Consider the following 13,163-nt stretch of genomic DNA (forward strand, 5'->3'; position numbering starts at 1 on the left):
ACAAACATATTTAAATATGTTTTTACATTTAGGATATAATGATATTTGAATAATAATAATAATAATTATATAATATATAATAAAAAATTTGTTGTTATAATATTAAATATGATTCTACAGATAATATATTGGCATCATAATACCATATATTATTATATCGTATTCTATATTATCTATGATATTATAAATATTATCTAATTATTATTATTAAATACATATTATTACATATATTACTATAATATATATTTTAACATAGTATTATATAGTTTATTAAATTACATATGATTGATTACCATGTGTCCCTAAGGGTCCTATGACCCTTAGGGACACATGTCATGATGAAATGGGTCAAATTCAACCCATATGATCGATTACCATATGTCCCAAGGGGTCCTAGGACCCCTAGGGACACATGTTGTTCAAAATGAAATGGGTCAAAGTGGGTCATAGGTTAGTGTACAACCCCCTTTAGCCCATATGATCGATTACCATATGTCCCTAGGGGTCCTAGGACCCCTTAGAATAAATTTCATGATGAAATGGGTCAAAGTGGGTCATAGGTTAGCCTATGACCCCATTCAACCCATATGATTGATTACGATATGTCCCTAGGGGTCCTACACATCTCATGATGAAATGGGTCAAATAAACCTATGACCCCCTTAGACCCTTAAGATGGATTATGATAGGGATGTACATGTTGTGAGGAAATGGGTCAAAGGGTGTCGTAGGTTAGCTTATGACACCCTCCAAGCCTTAAGATGGATTATGATATGTCCCTAGGGGTCCTAGGACCACTAGGGACATATGTCACATGTTGTGATGAAATGGGTTGAAGGGGGTCATAGGTTACCCTACAACCCCATTTGACCTATATGATCGATTACCATATGTCCCTAGGGGTCCCCCCTATGAACACATTTTGTGATGAAATGGGTTGAAGGGGGTTGTTAGTTAGTCTACAACCCCATTTGACCCTTATGATCGATTACAATATGTCCCTAGGGGACCTAGGACCCCTAGGGACACATGTCATGATGAAATTGGTCAACCTACTACCCCATTCGACCCATATAATTGATTACCATATATCCCTAGAGATACATGTCATGAGCAATGGGTTGAAGGGGATCATAGGTTATCGTATGACCCCATTCAACCCATATGATCAATTACCATATGTCCCTAGGGGTCCTAGGACCCCTAGAGACACATGTCTTAATGAGATGAGTTGAAGGGGGTTGTAGGCTAAACAACCCCCTTCAACCCCCTAGGGACACATGTCACAATGAAATAGGTCGAAGAGGGTTGTAGGTTAGCCTATGATCCCATTCAACCCATATGATTGATTACAATATCTCCCTAGGGGTCCTAGGACTCCTGGGGACACATGTCATGATGAAATGGGTCAAAGGGGGTCGTAAGTTAGCCTACAACCCCCTTCAATATTTAAGATGGATTACAATATGTCCCTAGGGACACATGTCACGATTAAATGGGTCAAAAGGTGTCGTTAGTTAACCTATGACCCCATTCGACCCATATGATCAATTACCATATGTCCCTAGGGGTCTTAGAGCCCCTAGGGACAAATATTACGATGAAATGGGTCAAAGGGGGTCGTAGGTTAGCCTATGACCCCCTTTGACCTATATGATTGACTACCAATGCCCCTAGGGACACATGTCATGATCAAATGGGTCAAAGGTAGTTATAGGTTCGCCTATGACCCCCTTTGACCCATATGATCGATTACCATATGTCCTTAGGGGTTCTAGGACCCCTAAAGATACATATTGTGTTGAAATGGGTCAAAGGGGGTTGTAGGTTAGCCTACTACCCCATTCAACCCATATGATCAATTACCATATGTTCCTAGGGGTCCTAGGACTCCTATGGCACATGTCGCAATTAAATGGGTCAAACCTATGACCCCTTCGACCGTTATGATCGATTACCATATGTCCTTGGGGGTCCTAGGACCCCTTGGGACACATGTCACGATGAAATCGGTTGAAAGGGGTCATAGATTATCCAATGACCACATTCAACCCATATGATTAATTACCATATGTTTAGAGGGGTCCTAGGACCTCTAGGAATATATGTCACGATGAAATGGGCCAAAGAACCTACGACCCCATTTGACCCATATGATCAATTGCAAAATAATATATCTATATTATATAATAATATATAACAAGTAAATTCTATGGGTATGTGCAGGATCATGGTCAACCAAACTATGGCCTTAAGTGGCAATGAAAAACCAACAAATCAGAGTTATGTCAACTTAACACATAATTTTTAAGTGGTTTTGGACTTTATATAAAAAAGTTGTAAGAAAATAATCTGTAGGAAATTGAATGTAGTTTCTAAACTACTAGGCCTTATTTGGAGAAAAAATAATTGATTGGTCAAAAGTTTGGATTTTAATGCAGTACTATGAAAATTTCAGGGTGAAAATAAAAAGTAGGTGTATGTTTGACCACCTTAATCAAAATCAAATGATAATATTTTTTAATATAATTATAGATATAAAAAGTAGACTCATGCCTAGATGTGACACATATTTTTGGGTATTTTTAATTCCAAATAAATAATTAAATATAAATTTTCTACTTAAACTTTTTCAAAAAAAAAAAAACTCTCATGTCTGACCACCTTAACTAATAGAAAAATTTACCAAATTTAATTTTTATTTTATTTTTCTTATACTAGGCGAAGCATAGAATATGACATAACTTTTGGATTTAAAAAATATTATACCGTTTGAAAGTTGTAGCTATTTTTCAATCAGTATGTCAATCAACACTTTACAATCATCTTCATTGAAAATCAACTAATAAATACTTATCGAACTCTAAATTTGATAGATATTATATCGATGGAATCTCGAGAGTGTTATCAAAAAACCCTTTTCATTTCATTTAATTTCAATAAAAATAACATTGTCAGATGGCTACCCGAAGTCTAAGTGTCAGTGAAACCCTTCTCAAACAAGTTTTTTGGATTGACCAAATAGGCTTGGTAAATACTGAGCCTAATTGGATACTCAAAATAAAATTGGGCTATCTGATTAGGCCTGTGTTTTTTCAATTAAAATTTTGGAGGAAAATTTGAGAGGAAAGATATTCCAATTGCAATTTTAGAGGGAGGGAAATTTGAGAGGAAATAAATTTGAGAGGGAAACTTTAGAGTGTTTTAGAGGGAAATTTATTTGGGGGAAGTGTGAAAATTGATATTGTTATTATTATATATGATTATAATTATTATTATATTATAGTAATATGTATGATTATTTTTTTAAATATAATATAGAAATATATATAATAAATATTATTATTATTAAATATATATAGTAATATTATATGACTATTATTATATATAATAATATATATGGTTATTATTATTATTATATCTATAATCTAGTAACATATATGATTATTATTGTTATATAATCTAATAATATATTATTATTATATTAAAATATACAATATTATATTTTTATTAAATATAGTATTGTCATAAAATAAATCAAAAGGGGTCATAGGTTAACCTATGACCCCTTTTGATGCATTTCATGACAACATATGTCCCTAGGGCCCTTAGTGACCCCTTTTGATGCATTCCTAATGGGTCCCTAGGGGTCCTAGGGGTCTTAGAGACATAAATTTTCATGAAATGTATCGAGAGGGGTCATAGGTTAACCTATGACCCCTCTTGACACATTGGAACCAACCAAATAAGTCCCTAGGGGTCCTAGGACCCCTAGGGACATAGGTTGTGATGAAATGCGTGTAGAGGAGTCATAGGTCATCCTATGGCCCCTTTTGACCTATATAAATGATAATAATATGTCCTTAGGGGTCCTAAGACTCCTAGTGACATAAGTCATCATGGAATGTGTTGAAAGTTTCGACTCATATAAACAATTATAATATCTCCCTAAGGGACCTAGAACCCCTAGAGACAAATGTCATTATGGAATGTGTCAAAAGGACCTATGGCCCCTTTCGACCCATATAAACAATTCTAATATGTCCCTAGGGGTCCTAGGACCCCTAGAGACATATGTCATCATGGAATGTGTTACAAAGGGGCCATAGGATGACCTATGGCTCCTTTCGACCCATATAAATGATTCTAATGTCCCTAGGGGTCCTAGGACTCGTAGAGACATATGTCATATGGAATGTGTTGAAAGGGGTCATAGGTCATCCTGTGGCCCCTTTTGACCCATATAAATGGTTCTAATATGTCCCTAGGGCCTCTAGAGACATATGTTGTAATAAAATGTGTCGAAAGGGATCATAAGTCATCCTATGACCACTTTTGATCCATATAAATAATTATAATATGTCCCTAGGGGTCCTAGGACCCCTAGAGACATATGTTGTAATAAAATGTGTCATAAGGGGTCATAGGTCATCTTATGGCCCCTTTCCACCCATATAAATGATTATAATATGTCCCTAGGGGTCATAGGATCCTTAGAGACATATGTCGTCATGGAATGTGTTAAAAGGGGTAATAAGTCATCCTATGGCCCCTTTTGACCCATATAAATGATTCTAATGTCCCTAGGGGTCCTAAGGCCCCTAGAGACATATGTTGTAATAAAATGTGTCAAAAGGGGTCATGACCCTTTTCGACCCATATAAACAATTATAATATGTCCTTAGGGGTCCTAGGACCCCTAGAGACATATCTCATCACAAAATGTGTTGAAAGGGGTCATAGGTCATCTTATGGCCCCTTTCGACCCATATAAATTATTCTAATATGTCCCTAGGGGTCTTAGAACCCATAGAGACATATGTCATCATGGAATGTGTCAAAAACATAGGTCATCCTATGGCCCCTTTCAATCCATATAAATGATTATAATATGTACCTAGGGGTACTAGGACCCCTAGAGACATATGTTGTCATGGAATGTGTTGAAAGGGGTCATAGGTCATCCTATGACCCCTTTCAACCCATATAAACAATTATAATACGTCCCTAGGAGTCCTAGAACCCCTAGAGACATATGTTGTCATGGAATGTGTTGAAAGGGGTCATAGGTCATCCTATGGCCCCTTTTGACTCATATAAATGATTCAGATATGTTCCCAGGGGTCCTAGGACCCCTAGCGACATATGTCATCATAGAATGTGTTGAAAGGAGTCATAGGTCATCTTATGGCCCCTTTTGACCCATATAAATGATTCTAATGTCCCTAAGGGTCCTAGGACCCGAGAGACATATGTCATCATGGAATATTTCGAAAGGGATCATAGGTCATCCTATGGCCACTTTCGACCCATATATACAATTCTAATATGTCCCTAGGGGTCCTAGGGCCCCTAGCGACATGTGTTGTAATAAAATGTTTTGAAAGGGGTCATAGGTCATCGTATGTCCCCTTTCGACCCATATAAATGATTATAATATGTCCCTAGGGGTCCTAGGACCTCTAGAGACATATATCGTCATGGAATGTGTTAAAAGGGGTCATAGGTTATCCTATGGCCCCTTTCAACCTATATAAATGATTCTAACATGTCCTTAGGGGTCCTAGGGCCCCTAGAGACATATGTTGTAATAAAATGTGTCGAAAGGACCTATGACCCCTTTCGACCCGTATAAACAATTATAATGTCCCTAGGGGTCCTAGGACCCCTAAAGACATGTTGTAATAAAATATATCAAAAGAGGTCATAGGTAATTGTATGGCCCCTTTCGACCCATATAAACGATTATAATATGTCCCTAGGGGTCCTAAGATGCCTAGAGACATATGTCGTAATGGAATGTGTCAAGAGGGGTCATAGGTCATCCTATGGCCCCTTTCGACCCATATAAATGATTCTAATATGTCCCTACGTCATAGGTCATAATAATAATAATAATATTATTATATGTTGTTATAGTAACAAATAAAAATAATATAGTAAAAATATAATAATATAATAAAATAATAATAATATAATATAATAATCATATATATATATATTATATTTATAGATAATAATAATAATAATATATATTAATATATATTATATTTATAGATAATAATAATAATAATAACATAACATATTATTATATATTAATAGTTAACATAGGTCATAATAATAATAATAACATATATTATTATATTTAATAATAATATAATCTAATAATACATTATAAGCTAATACATTATAGTAATTCATTTTTCCCTCCAATATTTTGGTTCAATATCAAATATCCTATTTGAAATTGGGTATCTGATCTAAAATCAGATACCAGATTTTACTGGGATTATTTTCCCAAAATATTCCTTGTCACTGCAGACCCGACAACATCGCTTTTTATGGGCCTTTTTCACGAGTTTTAGAAAATGTCACATTTTTGGGCCCAAGCAATCAAAAAAAGTTTGATAATATATCCCTAGGTGTCCGATATTGTCATCTGAATGGGGAGCAGTAGTCGTCAAAAGGCTAAACACAAAAGGAAGGTATCCAATGAAGACATTGCGGCATATAGGGAAAGGGACAAAGTAGAACATCGAAGGAAAAGATAAGGTATACTAAATGTGAGTCAAGTTGACGATGAATTAGTTGAAATTGAAATCATAGAGTCAGATAATGAATATGTACAGTTGGAGAATGAAAATGTACCAATTGAAAATGATAATGTCGGGATTGAAAATTTAGAGAATGAAAATTTGGAGGATGAAATGCTACCAAGTCATAATGTAAATTGCATGATTGACCATGCTAGACATGACAATGCACAGGAACCTAATGCACATGAAACTTACATATCTCCTAATTATAATTGACATGAAGGTTCCAGAACACCAAAATGGATAATTAAAATTGATGAAATGATCATTACCAATTTGGAAGGAAAAAAATTAGAAAGAACCATTCAGTTATGGGCTTCAAGACTATATAAGATGTTTTTTTTGCAACAAGATAGTGGTGGAGCAATGTTAGCTTTTTATGCACTTATTAAAGATGCAAAAAATGAGACCTATGCTTTACAAATTGAAGATTCATGTTAATAAAAAATTGGAAAGAAATGCCATTATTGTGAAGAATCTTTTCAGTGCTCTCAATAGCATTGGTAAAAATAGTAGGGAGAAGGATAAGAGAGCTGCTCGAAGAGTTATTACAACCTCTTTGGTAAGTCATCATTTGAGAAAGGGTAGATATATGAGACAAAATTTTCTTGACTTGAACCTAAATTGTACAACTTTGAGAAGAACACTTAGTCGACGAGAGAGAATTGATGATCTTCTTCAAAATAAAATATGGACTTTTGGTGAGAGACTTCCACGTTCTGATAAGAAGCTATCTAATGATGTGAAGGAAGAAATTACACAATTTTTCCACTCTAGCTCACAAGTATCACCTAATGCTAAACATGTTTTAAAGTTGAGAATTGACATTAGAGACTACATGCCACATCCTAAACACTATTTGGAGGTAAGTCAAACTATGTTGTTCAAAGAATTTAGAGAGAGTCATCCAAGTCTTCATATATCACAAAGGGCTTTTGAATCTTTGAAGTCATTTTATTGTGTGCCACTAAAAATTTGAAATACATGTTGCAAATATCATGTCGATTTTTCTATGCACCATGAACTATTACACTTTGTCCATTCTACTCTGCATAGTAAATAAATGTTGGAGAATTGTGGTGCTAGTGGGCTTCCAAAATCATCAAGAGACTTGCTAGATCAATTTTTATGTCGTAGAGTTGATGGTTGTTTCTTTTATAAAAATGCTTGCTTAAATGAGAAGTGTTCAGAATGTGGTGGCTTATCCAAGTTTGACACATGTTTCCATGAGGGGTGTGAACAAGATCTTGGAAAGACAATAGTAAAAGAAAAGGTATATGAAACAGTGAAATACACATTGAAGAGTGGGGGTGGGGGCTCTAGATGTGAATTGGTTGCAAAAAAAATCAGTGTGGCTAGTTTTATTTCAGATTTCAAGGCAAATATTTTCTACAAGTATGCAAGACATAGTCACAGGTCTCAGTGGTTGGATCAACAATTTAGAATGTGTAAGGATACTTTTCCCATTGGCACTATTATATCAATTATTTTTTTTCTTTTGAGAACTACACATTGAAACCTCAAAATGAGACACAACCTTAGTATTACAACTCCATTCAAATTGCTATTTTCATCCACATAACATATAGACATGCCCCTGATAGTGTGGAAGATAATCGAAAGATTATTAGAGAGTATCATTTTTATATGAGTGATGATAGATCTCACTCTCAGGAGTTTGTACAACATTGTTTCGAGAATTATTTTGATTTCTTATAGGTGCATGCAATTGCTATGGATAGACATATCATTTGGTTAGATAACTGTACAGGTCAATTGAAGAATGCTTGCATGTTTTATTGGTTGTGTAGGATACACATAGAGATGGGGTTGCCTCATATTTGGAGTTTTTTTGAGTCTAGCCTTGGGAAAGGGGAACATGATGGAGCAGGGGCACGTGTGAAGAGAGCTCTAGTTAAGGAGCAATTGAAAATTTTAGCAGCAGAGCTTCTTGGTGCTCAGAGCATTGTTGATTGGTGTAGTTTAGCATTATCATAGGGGGGACTCTTGATTCAGTGGTACGCAGGTTCTTTTGGTTGGTTGAGGAAGGGTCCATAGGTGATAGATCAGATTGTGCTATAGTGAGAGACTTATCAAAAATGCATTCATTATGGAGCTCTAATTCTAGTACATGGACCTTTTGGACATGACAACTAGCTTGCTTTGGTCCTAGTTGTTTTTAGTGTGATTGGGATCACTATGAGTCAAGTGAGTGGGTGGACACATAGACTCCACATTATCTTACTCCATTTTCTATCATACCCTCTATCAAAAATGATGACATGGAATGTTCACTTGAGCATAACCATCTATCAGATCTTCTTCAGCCAGGACATGTCTTTGCATTAGTTGCACTACAGGGGAATGATGAGAAATCTAATTAGTGGTTAGCACGTTGTGTAAGAGGTAAACAAAAGCTTACACAACTGATGAAAAATGATGATGGATTCACATATCCTATTGGTTTAGTGGTTGTCAATGGAATATGGCTGTGAACATACATGCTTAGAAGGAATGGAATTCCTACATTCAAAGACTATCCAAAGCACAAAATAATTCTCATATATTCACATCTTATTATTGCAACAAATGTAAAGTTGTTGAAGCATCAAGGAAGACCAAAAGTAAAAGAACTTTTTACTATTACTAATGCTAATCATGAAGCCCTGTTGGAGACCCTAAAATAGAGAGAGGACCCTATTGGAACACTCAACTAGGTATATTTACTTCTTATGTTATTTTCTTCATAATGATTCAATGAACTGATGATTATCTTGTTTAATACAATAAGTTACTAATATTTTTTATGATATTAGAATGTAGGTACATCATGAAGAGTTGGGGGGGGGGGGGTGTGGGCAGTGTGTTGGGGAGAATTCTTATGATTTATGATGTATTATGATGTAAAATGTGAAGTTTTTTTATATACGGTTTTTTTAATAATGAAAAAGATAGGTTAAATTAATTACATATCCTAATTTGTATTTTGGTAGGTTCTTTGTAAGGAATTATAAGAGGAAGGTTATTGAACAAGTTCTTGCAAATCATATTTGCATGTGATACAAGGCTAGAAGGACAATTTTAAGAGCATTTATAGCTATATGATCATTGAAGCAAGGAGACAATGAAAGAAAATTACTTGTAGATATCTTATTACAAGTTTGGCTTTTTTCTTATTTGACATAGAGCTGACATTATGATTATTAAAACCATTTTTATCAAACTAATCAAATAAGACAAATCTAGAAAATATGGATGAACAATTAGAATACTTGATTCCTTAAAAAACAATCTGGGGAAGGTGTCAATAAGCTTGAATACTCATTCGCAATGAGGCATTGAAACAAGAAGTGATTTTATGATGCTAATATTGTGTAAGCCTTTTACTACAAGTCTTATCAATGCACTTTATTTCTTTTTATGGTGCGAGGTTTCCATTTTATATTTTACTCATTATTTTATTCTAATAATGTGATCTTGTATATTGTCAAAGTTAAACCCTTGTCTTTTTTTTCTCTTTACCTATTTGCGACAAGTTCTTGCGTGCATGTGTTCTTTAGGGTTTCATGAATTTATATTGCTCAAATTCTACAATGGGAAAAAACAAAGCAAGCCTCCAAGTCTCCTTGTGACCATCCACTTTTGTAATGGACACAAGACCCCATGGTGCAACTATAAGCCTTGGGCATCAATTGGTCCAATAAAGTGGATTTTCAGTTATTTCTATATTTTCTAGGTAGTCTAGGTGTTTAGAACACTAGTAGGGTCCCAAGGAGTTTGTGGAATTCATTTACAAGCAAATTTGCAATAAAAGTTGTCTTAGCACAAAAATTGCAAAAAGTTGCTTAGCAACTTTTCTAATTTTCTTGACAACTTTTCAAAATGTAACTCCTTATAGCCACAACTATCCATAGGTTGGTTTAATCAGTTGAAAATAGCCTATAAAGGCTCTGAACATTCAAAGAAGGAGATAGATTGAAAAAACACATTGTGCTTGCTCTCAAATCAATAAAAACTTGCTATTTCCAGTGCATTTTTTTCTGATTTCTCACGTGTAGTACGGAACCAAATGGTTGAAGGTTGAAATTTTTACATTGATAAGTTGGTTGAACCTTGTTTGTGTTGAGACCAAGTTGTTCCAAGCCCTTGCTGGTGGTGGAAAGGCCTAGAATTGTAAAATCCTCATTTTGCCCATTTTGAGGGAGGTTGTCATATTTGCATTGAATTGGGTGCATGTGGTTTTGGGTCTTACTTGTGGAAGGTAAGTCTAGAAACCTTTTTCAGTGTTTGTTAGGAGGAGTATCCATTGAAGGAAGTAGACCAAGTCTTTTGTTAAATCCTTGTGAAAACCTTCAAGGTTGTGTAGGATTTTTGTGTAGATTCAATGTCACCCAAACATGTTGAGCCCTTATGCCCACCCATTTGAATTAGTAGGAAAATTGATTGGTTATCCAATAATGCTCATGCTAAGAAAGCTTGTTAATTGATCACATATGAACAAAATCTCATCAAAATAAAATAAAATCAAGTAACGCATACATGAGATATGCACAATCACTAACCATTCCATGCACTTTTTTATCACATCAATACATGGAACACTGGTGCAGAGCACCTAATCTTTTTTCTTTTCTTGATGTAATAAGGTCTAGGGATAGATGTCTTCATTTTTCTATTTGGGGTTCTTGACTTTATGTGATTTGTCATCTTGTGTATGCATTTGGTACATGTCATGACAATCTGTATGCACTTGGCTCTTGTAATGCCTCAATGGTTCTTTACTAAATGTGAATTTGTAAATGTTCTTTGTTAATGTTCTTATTAAAATTATTGTCATTGTGATGTATGTGAATGGTGTATGATGTTGAAATTTTGTATGTCATGTGTTGATCAATTGCATGCCAAGCATAACACAAGAAATGCAACACATATTTCCAAATACACATCCATAAAAGTGCATAAAAATAACATTCGACGACATTAAAAGATCGTCACAACGTAACTTTGAAATCACTAATCTTGGCATCGAATTGTCAATGCCATTAGCTTTGGGTGGGTGGGTGAACCCTAGTGACACCCTTGTTTCGGCCACAGAGACCATCCATCATTTGCGACCACTTTGTACCAAGGAGTCTCCAAGGTGCTTTAAGTGCATTTCAAGGTTGATCTTTTGAAGGTTGTAACTCAGAGCTCATGAGGACTATCGATGAAATGTTGAATGCTATAGGACGGTGATGCTAAGGCCTAAAATAACCTATCACACTTTTGAGAGATCATGTTCCATTTGGATTCGGCATAGCAATCTCGCTTGATGCCAAAACTCGCAGTGTGCCTCAGTTCATAGGTACACCATAGTGTAACTTTGAAATTGCTAATCCTGGTATTGAATCATCAGTGCCATTAGCTCCAGATGGGTAGGTGAACCCTAGTGACACCCTTTTTTTGATCGCGAAGACCCTCCATTGTCTGCAGCCACCCTATATCGAGGAGTCTCCTAGGTGCTCTAAGTGCGTTTCGAGGTCAATCTTCCAAGGGTCATAACTCAAAGCTCATGAGGACTATCAATAAAATGTTAAATACTACATGATGGTGATTTTGAGGCCTAAAATAACCTATCTCATTTTTGAGAGATAATATTCTCTTTAGATTCGACGCAACGATCTCGCTTGATGCCAAAACTCGCAGTGTGCCTTAGTTAATAGGATCACCACAACATAACTTTGAAACCATTGATCTTGGTATCAAATCATCAGTGCCATTAGCTCCAGATGGGCAAGTGAACCCTAGTGACACCCTTTTTCTATCCACAGAGACCATCCATCATTTGCAGCCACTCTGTACCGAGGAGTCTACAAGGTGCTCTAAGTGCGTTTCAAGGTCGATATTTTTAGGGTCGTAACTTGGAGCTTGTAAGGGATATCAATGAAACGTAAAATGTTACAAGATGGTGATGCTAAGGTCTATAATAACCTATCTCATTTTCAAGAGATCACATTTCGTTTGGATTCGGCACAACGATCTTTCTCTATACCAAAACTCATAGTGTTCCTCAGTTCATACGATCACCACAACATAACTTTGAAACCATTGATCTTGGAATCAAATCATCAGTGCCATTAGCTCTAGATGTGTGGGCAAACCCTAGTGACACCCTTGTTCTGGCCATGGAGACCATCCATCATTTGTAGTCACTCCGTACCAAAGAGTCTCCAAGGTGCTCTAAGTGCGTTTTGAGGTCGATCTTTCAAAGGGTCATAACTCGGAGCTCGTGAGGGCTATTGATGAACCATTGAATGCTATAGGATGGTGATGTTGAGGCCTAAAATAACCTATCTCATTTTTGAGAGATCACATTCCATTTAAATTTGGCACATCGATCTTGCTCAATACCAAAACTTGCAGTGTGCCTCAGTTCATAGTGCACCACAACGTAACTTTCAAACCACTAATCTTGGCATCAAATTGTCAATGCCATTAGCTTTAGATGGGTGGCTGAACCTTAGTGACACCATTTTTCTAGCTGTGGAAACCCTCCATTATCTATGGCCACCTCGTACCAAGGAGTCT

This window comes from Cupressus sempervirens, chromosome 7 (assembly GCF_028749045.1).
Source record: "Cupressus sempervirens isolate cs-2001-9-10 chromosome 7, ASM2874904v1, whole genome shotgun sequence".
NCBI lineage: Eukaryota > Viridiplantae > Streptophyta > Pinopsida > Cupressales > Cupressaceae > Cupressus > Cupressus sempervirens.